The sequence below is a fragment of the Suncus etruscus genome, chromosome 12 (assembly GCF_024139225.1).
Source record: "Suncus etruscus isolate mSunEtr1 chromosome 12, mSunEtr1.pri.cur, whole genome shotgun sequence".
NCBI lineage: Eukaryota > Metazoa > Chordata > Mammalia > Eulipotyphla > Soricidae > Suncus > Suncus etruscus.
In genome coordinates, this window is record NC_064859.1 from 21,713,453 (window position 1) to 21,725,530 (window position 12,078).

Here is a 12,078-nt window from a genome sequence, read left to right on the forward strand (position 1 = left end):
GTGATACCTGAGTACAGAATTGGGAATAGTCTCAAACCCCTGCAAAGCATGCTCCCCTCCCTAAAACATATAAATAAAAGGGTCCAGTGGATTGTGGTGAAGGAATATTGACACCTGGTGGGAGAGTGGACTTACTTGTGTAATCTCAAACATAAACATACATTCTTGTGAACAAATGTTACCTCCAATTTTAAAAAGTTCTAAGGTTTAAGAACCCTAATTTTAAGGTTCTATTTCAGAACCTTACAATTTCTTTCCCAACTGGTTTCTCAGGGGACAAGGTGGTCAGATAGCAAAGTGTGTCTCCAGGTGTCTGGGGGGCTGGAGATGAAGCTTAATTATAACTGGTAGTTGGTTCCTAATTGCGAGCTATCCCCTGTGCTAAATCATATCCACAGACTACATTAATACATTAATATTTTCATTCTCACCCCTTCCTTTTCCTTTGTTGTTGTTCTAATGTGGTGGTGGTGGTGGTGGTTTATGAATTACACCTGGTTATGGTGATCACCTTTGGTTGTGTTGCACTCCAGGAGTTGCACACCTTTTGTTGTGTCTTTGTTCACATACCTGGCTTTACACCAGACACACATACATACTATTTCAGTGCTGGGCTCCCAACCACAGAGCCACCAGGATTGAGCTCAGTGCATATGAGGGTACCAGCTTGGAACTGGCAACCTCATGTTAACCATGAGTCCTTTAATCATCCCTCAGACTTCAATAAATTTGTTTTGATTTGGGGGCTACACCTGGCAACACTCAGGGGTTCCTGCTGACTGCATTCAGAAGTAGCTCCTGGCAGGCTCAGGAGACCATTTGGGATGCCAGGAATAGAACTTGGGTCCATCCTGGGTCGGCCGCGTGCAAGGCAAATGCCCCACGGCTGTGCTATCACTCTGAACCCAACAATTTCATCTTTCTAAAGTTTTTATAATTATAGGAAAGTGAAAGGTAATAAGATATATGCAGAGAGAAATGTTGTATATGTGTATGTATGCATGCGCATATATATGCAATAAATTAAATTTTTATAAGTCATGGAGAACGACATAGGATATAAAAAATGCTACTCTTTTTTGGGGGGAAAGGGGTCACATTAGGTGATGCTTAAGGGTCACTTCCATTGACTGGAGAACTAACTTGGTTCCCAAACAAAAGGCCTGTGCTCTAGCCCTTTAAGTCCTCTTCCATATTCCAGGTTTCTATTTTTAAGAGGACAAAATTCCCACCTCAACATCGATTCCCATGTTGCTATCATGTTACTGGCTCACAGCTGGCACTGTTGTCAGTAATTGGGCTCTTAACGGTGGAGGTGGCCAGATCAGATTAGTTACCATCCCTGCCAATATGACAGGTTTCATTAAAGCAGAGAATTTTGCTATTTTTTCTAATATGTTCAATGAGCTTATTATTCTCCATAAATGGTAGTTAGATTCTCATTTTTGCCTTATCTTGGCTTAATGATCACTTCTAAATATACTGTTTTCTGGAATAAAATTTCCAAGCTAAAATGTTTGGGACACACTAACAGTTACAAATCTCTGTTTTATATCATAACAATGTGAATGAATGAGGGAAGTAGAAAGCCTGTCTCAAGTACAGGTGTGGGGGGGTGGGGACGAGGGAGATCCGGGAAATTGGTGGTGGGAATGTTGCACTGGTGAAGGGGGGGTGTTCTTTAAATGACTGTAATCATACAACTATAATCATATTTGTAATCACGGTTTTTAAATAAAGATAATTATAAAAAAAAGAAAAACGCAAGATAAAAACATTCCATTTAATAAAAAAAAATCTCTGTTTTACTTAGTGTTCTTTAATTTTCAGCAATTGAAATTACTCTGCTCTATTCTGTTTTTGGTTTTAATTTAGTTTTAATTTTTATTATTTGGGGGCCACTCCCAGCAGTGGGCTGACTCATGGCTCTGTGCTCAGGAATCACTCCTGTTGTTTAGGAAATCATTTGAAGTAGCAGTTTGAACTGTATGCAAGGCAAGCACACTAACCCCTGTGCTATCCCTCTAGCCTCAACTTAGCTTTTAAAGCTTTATTAGATGAGATAGCTCAGAGAGCTGGAATACATTCCTAGCATGCACAAGGCCCCAAGTTTTATCCCCAGCACAACATAGACCACATACCATAGACCATAGCTGTCTATACCTAGCAAGCATACCTAGCAAGGCCCTGGGTCCCCAGCACTACCAGGTTCACCACCCATAAAACATCAGATCTGCATTGCTGATCCAATTACTAGTCTGATAATCACAAGAAATGAATTTTGGGTCTCTGAACACTGCTAGGAGAGCTAAAAAAAATCTATTGGAAAAGTATAACCTTAATGACAAATTGTGAATCAGAACTTCAAGGTCAACTCACAGAATCTGGAACATAATAAAGTTTTTTTGTTTTGTTTTGTTTTTGTTTTTGTTTTTGGGTCACACCCGGCGGTGCTCAGGGGTTACTCCTGGCTGTCTGCTCAGAAATAGCTCCCGGCAGGCATGGGGGACCATATGGGACATCCAGATTCGAACCAACCACCTTTGGTCCATGCTTGCAAGGCAAACTCCGCTGTTCTATCTCTTCGGGCCCAATAAAGTTTTTTGTTTTTTTTTTTTATCATCTCTTTTTAGTTTGTTTTGGGGTCCCATCTGACAGGAATCAGGAATCAGGGACTGCTGGCTTTGCACTCAGAGATCACTCTGGGTGGGGCTAGGGAATAGTAGGTGTGTCAGGGATCGAACCAGGTCAGCTGCAAATACCATATATGCTGCACTCTCTCTTCAATCCTAACATATTATTTTAAAGAATTAAATTTGCATAATTTTGTTAGAAGCATCGGATAATCGAGCCATTCACCTTATGTGAAATAGTAGTCAGGGCCAAAGAAAATTAAAATGTATGCTTCTAAATTTCATATAGGTAATTACACATGCATTTTCTCTTTCTTTCTTTCTTCCTTTCTTTCTTCCTTTCTTTCTTTTTCTTTCCTTCCTTCCTTCTTTCTCTTTCTTTCTCTTTCTTTCTTCCTTTCTTCCTCCTTCCTTCCTTTCTCCTTCCTTCCTCCTTCCTTCCTTCCTTTCCTTCCTTCCTTTCTTCTTTCTCTTTCTCTCTTTCTTTCTTTCTCTCTTTCTTTCTCTCTTTCTTCTTCTTTCTCTTTCTCTCTTTCTTTCTTTCTTTCTCTCTCTTTCTTTCTTCCTTCCTTCCTTCCTCCTTCCTCCCTCCCTCCCTCCCTCTCTCCCTCTCTCTCTCTCTTTCTTTCTTTCTTTCTTTCTTTCTTTCTTTCTTTCTTTCTTTCTTTCTTTCTTTCTTTCTTTCTTTCTTTCTTTCTTTCTTTCTTTTCTTTCTTTTCTTTTCTGTCACACCCAGCAGTGCTCACGGGTTACTGGTAATGCTTGGGGGACCATACAGGATGAGAAGGATCAAGCCTGGGTTGGCCACATGCAAGGCAAATGCCCTACTTGCTATGCTATTGTTCAGGACCCTACACATACATTTTATTTTTATTTATTTTGTTTTTATTTGGGGTCACACCCAGAGGTGCTAGGGGGTTACTCCTGGATCTAAGCTCAAAAATCTCTCCTGGCAGGCTTGAGGAAACATGCTGGAGACAGAACCCCGGTCAGCCACATGCAAGGCAAATGCTCTACTCCAGCACCTACACGTGCATTTTCAAAATACAAAGAAAATAAATCTCTATTTATGCAATTGGGTATAAGTTACTCCAATAATACAATAATAGCTAGTCCTCTCCTGCCATTTTCAGCCAATTGGGCTTTTTACCCTTAGGGAAATGCAAACAACCATATCTGATGAGTCCTAGCTAGTGCTCTCTATTTTTCTATTTACTTTTTTTTTTGTAATTCTCCCAAAGTATCACTTGTGCTCGGAAATATTCTTCTGTCACTCAGTTTTGTACCCGTAGTCCTATTTACCATCTAAATTATATCCCTTTGAAAATTGCCAGTTAAACAGCAATCTCCTTTTTGTCCTATTAACCCAGCTGTATAATGATCAGGTTACAGTTCCAGCCTTCAGTTCAATAAACTCCTTGTTTTCTACAGTGGTGAGCATATTTATTCTTTGAGGACTAAGATGTCTAAACCAATGAAACCCAGAATTGTAAGAACAAGAAGCAAACATTTTTCTAGTGGTTGCTTCAGATAACACTGAGAAGTGTCAGTACTATTTAATCCGTTTTGTCTTTCAATTCTGTGTTCTATTGTTTTTGTTGGTTGGTTGGTTTGTTGATTGGTTTTTGGGTCACACCTGGCAGCATTCAGGGTTACTCCTGAGTCTATGCTCAAAAATCGCTTCTTGGCAGGCTCAGGGAACCATATGGGATACAGGGATTTGAACCAGAGTCCATCCTGTGTTGGCCATGTGCAAGGCAAACGCCTAACCATGATGGTATCTCTCAGGCCCCTTTTTGTTTGTTTGTTTTTAAAAAAGCACTGCATCTTAATTACAAGTCTCTCCTCTGAATTTTTGAGTTGTCTACCATCTGATTCAGTAACTGACTTTTCTTTAAATTGTAGGTTAAGCAGAATGGTTATAATCATGTTAATGTTTATGGTTTTAATATAATATTATACCTTCACGCCCACCTAAGTCCCTAAGACTTCCACCACTATCCTTATGTCACTTCGAGTCTACCTAGTAACTGATTTTTTTTTTTTTAGTAACTGACTCTTAACTGCTTTTTTTTTTTTTTTTTTTTTTTGATTTTTGGATCACACCCGGCGGTGCTCAGGGGTTACTCCTGGCTGTGTGCTCAGAAATAGCTCCCGGCAGGCACGGGGGACCATATGGGACACCGGGATTCGAACCAACCACCTTTGGTTCTGGATCGGCTGCTTGCAAGGCAAAGGCCGCTGTGCTATCTCTCCGTGCCCTCTTAATTGCTTCTTTAACCATTCTGAGTTCAAGTGCTTCTGAATAATGAGGTACATGATAAGACCACAAATCCTACAAGCACCAACCCTTTACCTTGCTTTTTACCCAGTAGGGCTCCTTACTAGTCTGTTGCCTATCTGGTTAGATAATTAGTCACTGCTTATTAATTTGCATTCATTTATACTTTTCTTTCTAGGAGAAAGATAACTATGCAAGTCCTACCCACCTAGCAGATTATCCGTCACTGATTCTAGAAAATCTTCCTGAGCACTGCTATAATATTGCTACTTCATTTGTAGCTCATCACAGTACATAAGGTAATTTCTGCTACAAAGTAGGCTTAAGATTTTCTCTTGGGACCGGAGAGATAGCATGGAGGTAAGGCATTTGCCTTTCATGCAGAAGGTCATTGGTTTGAATCCCGGTACACCATATGGTCCCCCGAGCCTCCCAGGAGTGATTTCTGAGCATGGAGCCAGGAGTAACCCCTGAGCACTGCCAGGTGTGACCCAAAAACCAAAAAAAAAAAAAAGATTTTCTCTTCAGCCAAATTGTCACTAGGACCTCCCTAAGAAGGGAACATTGTGAATTGTGGAATAGTTTGATGCACAACAAAAATAGAAGACTAGTTGATTTTTTTTTTTTTTTTTGGTTTTTGGGTCACACCCGGCATTGCTCTGGGGTTACTCCTGGTGTCTGCTCAGAAATAGCTCCTGGCAGGCACGGGGGACCATATGGGACACCGGGATTCGAACCAACCACCTTTGGTCCTGGATCGGCTGCTTGCAAGGCAAACACCACTGTGCTATCTCTCCGGGCCCCTGATTCTGTGTTTATAAGTCACTCCTGATAGTGCTATGGGGACAATATGAGATACCAGGGATAGAACTGGGGTCAGTGGCATGTAAAACCAACATCTTAAATACTGTGTTATTTCTAGGACACCAATATTTATAATTTTGATGTACACAGTAACCATATGTCATTACCAACAAAGTGCCTATGACTTCTAGTCTATTTATATATTCCCATGTCCTCTCTGTACCCCCATGACTTGCTTGACAATTTCACTTTTGTAATACAAAGTTGGTCATTGTTCCATATTGTCTATCCCCTTGTTTTATATCTCTCTATTCAACAGATGAATAAGGTTATTCAGTATTTGTTCTTCCTCTGAATTATTTTACTTAACATGAGACCCCCCATTTCATTTCATGTCTAAAAAATATAGACCTCTGTGAAGTGATTTGGAGAGACTTATGATATTGTTGACTTAGTGTGTGCGTGTCTGTGTGTGTGTTGTTATGGAATATATTCAGGTTCTCATGCAACAAGGCAAGTACTCTACTGCAAAACTACATGCCTGGCCCTTTAGGATACTGTTTTATTTTATTTTTGGTCTTTGTACCATACCTGGTAATGCTCAGTGGTTAATTTTGGTTCTGCACTCAGGAATTATTCCTGGCAGTGCTTGGGGGGCCATATGGGATCTGGGCATCAAACCCAGGTCAGCCACATGCAAGCCAAATGCCCTATCTTCCATACTATCTCTCCAGGCCTCAGAATATGGTTGACTGGTAAAAACAAGAGGAAGAAAATGTCAATCATATGATATCACTTTTGTTGAAAATTTAAAAACTACAACTATATATAAATGTATTTATCTAATATACACCAGAAAAATTCATCTTCTGTTTAGGCACAGGTTATTTGAAAGGAGAGAAGAGAGACTAATCAGGGGCAAGGAAGTAAAAAAAAAAAAAAAATATATATATATATATATATAAGGCTACTTGGAAATAAATAGAAAAAATAAGGCTATATGGAAAACCATATAATGGTAGCACCAGACTAGTCTTTCAATCTCTATAAAATTTCTTCTCAGAACAGCAGAGCAAAATCAAACTCATGGAAAATAATTATAAGTCGAGTTGCCAAAAAAGGCCAGAGATATAGCACTATAGGCTGAGTGCGTATATAGCATGTTGGAGGTCTAGGTTTGATCCTGATTCCATGAGCATCACCAGGACTACATCAGAGGACCAGAGTTGGGAATAGCCCAGAATCACCCATGGGTGTAGTCCCAAAACAAAACACAAACAACAGCAACAACAAATAAGTAGGGTCACCAAATTTATCAAATAAAAATACGAGATTCCAAGTTAATTTTGAATTTTAGGGAAACAGTAAATATTATATTAATATATACATGTATGAAAATGCAGACTACAGTAAAAGGAGGAGGGGAATAGAGAATCCCCAAACGCGCCCATAGTTTTGAGCAGTACACTAAAACAACAGAAGAGGGAGCTCTAAGAAATTAGAAATGCTTCAGAACTCCATCTTTTTTTTAAGTTCAGGAAAATTAATTTCAAGCAAAAAAGAAAAACAGAATGATATCAAGCTCAAAATCAAACGATACACAAAACTATTAAAGAAAAGAGACTAGGGACAGAGAGATAGTATCAGGGGTAATGCACTAGCCTTCACACATCACAGTTCAGTCCCTGATACCACGTATGGTCCCTCAAACCCCACCGTGATCACATGATCTTTGATCACAGCTCACTTCTCCAAAATGAATAACATTATAATGATAAAAAAAACACACTAAAAGCCAAAATGAAACATAATTTTAAAAAATCATGTTAGTGATAATACTCAATAAAGAATTAGAAACAACTAAGAGGCCTAGCAGCTGAGAACACACCCCTCAAAGCCACAGTATCCGTAATATTGCTTTACATTTCTAGACAACTTCATTTGTTTGATGCTGTCATCACTATAGGAACACGTCAATTTAGCAGAATGCACAGCTAACAACAAGCCCTTTCTAAACCTTCTGCCATTGTATTAATGACTTCATTGGAGATACAATAATTTTTCACAAATGTGTTTGCTACTTTACATTTTTCTTTATTTTTCTTTCTTTTAAAAATTTTTTTTCATTCTGGAGCCAGAGTGGTAGCACAGCTGTAGGCATTTGCCTTGCACATGGCTGACCAAGGTCGGACGTGGGTTCCATTACTGGCATCCCATATGGTCCCTTAAGCCAGGAGCAATTTCTGAGCACAGAGCCTGGAGTGTCATTGCTTGTGGCCAAAAAAACCCCCAAAATGTTTTTTCATTATTTTCTTTTTTTCTTTTTTTTAAATGTTATTTTATTGAAACCATTGTGATCTACAAAGTCCTTCATAGTTGAATTTCAGATATACAGTGAATTAGGGCCATTCCCACTACCAGTGTTGATCTCCCCTTCACCAGTGATCCCAAAGTACATCCTATACCACTAATCTTTGCCTCCAAAGCCTTCCAGTATAACAGGCTCATTTAAGTTTATATTGTTAAAAGTTTAGATCTCTTGATTTTATTGTCGTTGACTTTGGCTTGGATATTTAGTTCTGTCCATTTTTTTTCCAATCATGCATCTGAGAGCATACTGGCCCCCATCCTTTCTTTTTGCCTTTCTTCTTAGTTTAATAGAAAAATGCAGAAATATGTGGTAAAACAAAGTAATACATATCCCAATGTTCTATTAAAAGGAAGAAGCCCCTTTTAAAATATTAAAAAAAAATAAAATAAAAAGAAGAAAACTGGGGCCGGAAAGATAGCACAGTAGCGTTTGCCTTGCAAGCAGCCGACCCAGGACCTAAGGTGGTTGGTTCTGATCCCGGCATACCATATGATCCCCCTGGCCTGCCAGGAGCTATTTCTGAGCAGATATCTAGGAGTAACCCCTGAGCACTGCCAGGTGTGGTCTCCCCCCCCCCCCCCAAAAAAAAAAGAAAAACTAAAGAAAAAGGATGTGTATGTGGCAGGATTTTTGTTTTTGTTTTTTGCATAGACACCACAAAAGTTGGGGCAAAGGAAAAACCTTTGGCCTTCTGCATGCAGGGCAATGCCTTACCTCCATGTTATCTCTCTGACCCCAACCAGCCTATATTTTTTAAGTGTTCTGACCCAATCCACCCAGGTCAGCTTTTCAACTACAACACATAGATCCATCTTTAGTGTCTATGTGTGTCCATGAGTGTATGTGTTGGCCACTTCTATGTCTGTCTAATGTCCGTATATAATATCCATAATGTCTTTCTATGTTGTACATAGTCCTTCCCCTTGCTATATATTATCCTTCTTTTCCCTACCCCCTGCTTATCACTTTACAAATCCTTTTCTTTCCCTACACTCTCTCACCCCTTGTTATTTCTCCCTATCTAACCTTTTTTTTTTTTAACTCAGTTCTTAACTCTTCAGGAACAAGAACATACCCCCTACCGCAACCAGCTGCCAGCCAACTCCTAAAGCAAAAAGTCAGATTCCTAGTCAGCCTTGCCTCAGCCCCAGAAGAAGCTTCCATCTCCATTGCTGCTGATTTGCTCTTGGCAGCCCCTTTTCTCCCACCTCTCTTTGCTATGGACTGTTGATACCAGATTTGGTTTTTGAGAAACCCCAGCTTGAGGATATTTCCTGATCTGTGTCTGCTGGGAGTCATTTTCAGACTCCAGAAGACCATGTTGCAGGCTGAAGCTGTGCTCCAGATTTTATCCCCACCCCAACTATTTCAAAAGACTTAAAGGTGATATGTATATTTCTTTAGACATATTTCCTTGATAGGTGTAATTCCTATTGTCTGTTTCCTTATGTAGATGTAATTTTCTGGGGCAGAGAGATAGCACAGTAGTAGGTGTTTGCCTTGCATGCGTCCAACCCAGGAGGAATTGATTCAATTCCTGGCATCCCATATGGTCCCCTAGCCTACAAGGGACAATTTCTGAGTGAAGAGCCAGGGGTGACACCTTAGAAATGCCAGGTGTGACCCAAAAATCAATCAATCAATCAATAAATAAATAAATTTTTTTTAAAAAAAAAGAAGTAATTTTCCCCATTCTGGTTTTTTTTGGGGGGGGATTTATTTAGTAGGAAATTCTAGTAGGCAAGTTTCTCTTGGGTTCTAAGTTCTTTTTTCTTTTTTTCTTTTTTCTTTTTTTTTTTTTTTTTTTTTTTTGGTTTTTGGGTCACTCCCGGTAAGGCTCAGGGGTTACTCCTGACTATGTGCTCAGAAGTTGCTCCTGGCTTGGGGGACCATATGGGACACCGGGGGATCGAACCGCGGTCCGTTCAAGGCTAGCGCAGGCAAGGCAGGCACCTTACCTTTAGCGCCACCGCCCGGCCCCATTTTTTTTTTTTTTTGGTTTTTGATTTTTTTTTTTATATTCTTTTTTAACAACTTTTCTTCACCTATCTGAAAACAACAAATGTATTACAAATGTATTATGGTCAACTATGTCAACAATGTGTAAAAGAATAAGATTCAAGTACTAGAGAGATAGCTTAACAGGCTGGAGCACATGGTTTGCATGTAAAAGACCTGGGTTCAATACCCAGCACTTCATGGTCCCCCAAACATCCTTGGGAGCAATTCCTAGTACTGAACAGGAAGTAGTTCCCAATAACTGCCAAGTGTGGCAGGAAGGAAGGAGGGAAGGAAGGAAGGAAGGAAGGAAGGAAGGAAGGAAGGAAGGAAGAAAGGAAGGAAGGAAGGAAGGGAGGGAGGGAGGGAGGGAGGGAGGGAGGGAGGGAGGGAGGGAGGGAGGGAGGAAGGAAGGAAGGAAGGAAGGAAGGAAGGAAGGAAGGAAGGAAGGAAGGAAGGAAGGAAAGAAGGAAGGAAGGAAGGAAGGAAGGAAGGAAGGAAGGAAGGAGAAAGAAGGACAAAAAGAAAATCCTGTTATAAAGATAAACAGAGTAAAATAATACCTATATAGAAACAGAAAGTGAAAAAGAGTAAAGAAACAAATTTAAAAAATGACAAGACTGGACTAGAAAGAGTCTACAAATGGCCAAAAGGCTCATGAAAAATGCTCCACATAACTCATCATCACAGAGATGCAAATCAATACAGCAATGAGGTACCATCTCACATCACAGAGACTGGCACACATCACAAAGAACTAGAACAATTAGTGCTGGCTGGGATGTGGGAGAAAGAAACTCTCATTCACTGCTGGTGGGATTGCCATCTAGCCCAGCCTTTATGGAAAACAATCTGCAGATTCCTTAAAAAAAAAAAACAGGGAAATTGAGCTCCCATATGATCCAGCTATACCACTCCTAGGAATATATACTAGGAACACAAAAGCACACACACAAAAAGCCACAAAAAATGCCTTCTGCATGACCATATTTATTGCAATGCCATTTACAATAGCCAGAATCTAGAAACAACTCAGATGCCCAACAACACATGAGTGGCTAAGAAAACTGTGGTACATATACACAATGAAATACTATGCAGTTGTCAAGAAAAAATGAAGTCATAAAATTTTCCTATACATGGATAGACTTGGAAACTATTATGCTGAGTGAAATAAGTCAGAGGGAGAGAGTTAGACACAGAATAGTCTCACTCATCTATGGGATTTAATAAAAATAAAAAAACAGTATAATAATAATAATAATACCCAGAGACAATAGAGTTGAGGGCTGGAAGGACCAGCCCACGATATGAATCTTACCACAAAGAATGGTAAGTGGAGTTGAGAAATAACTACACCAACAACTATCATGACAATGGTAGTGAGTGAGAGAAATAGAATGCCTGTCTCAAATACAGGCAGGGGGTGGGGGAAATGGGGGCACTGGTGGTGGGAACGTTATACTAGTGAAGGGGGTGTTCTTTTCTTATAACTAAAATCCAATTACAAACATGTTTATAATTATGGTGCCTAAATAAAGATATCATTAAAAATAATAAATGACAAGAATAAGAGATAACTCACCAATAGAGGACTTGCCTTGAGTGTATGAGGCCCTTGTTCCAATCATCAACATTTTTATAAAAATAAAAAGAAAGAGAGAGGGGCCGGAGAGATAGCATGGAGGTAAAACGTTTGCCTTTCATGCAGAAGGTCATCAGTTCGAATCCGGCTTCCCATATGGTCCCCCCTGCATGCCAGGAGCAATTTCTGAGCATGGAGCCAGGAGTTTCCCCTGAGCACTGCCAGGTGTGACCCAAAAACCACAAAAAAAGAAAGAGAAAATTGAAAACAATTGAAGAAAATTAAAGAAACACAAGATATTGAAATCCTAAAGGAGAAACCCAAAGCAAGAGTACTGAAAAAGTGCTATACCTGTGTATTTTTTAAATCTAATATATTAATATATGCAGTTTTAAAATCTAAAATC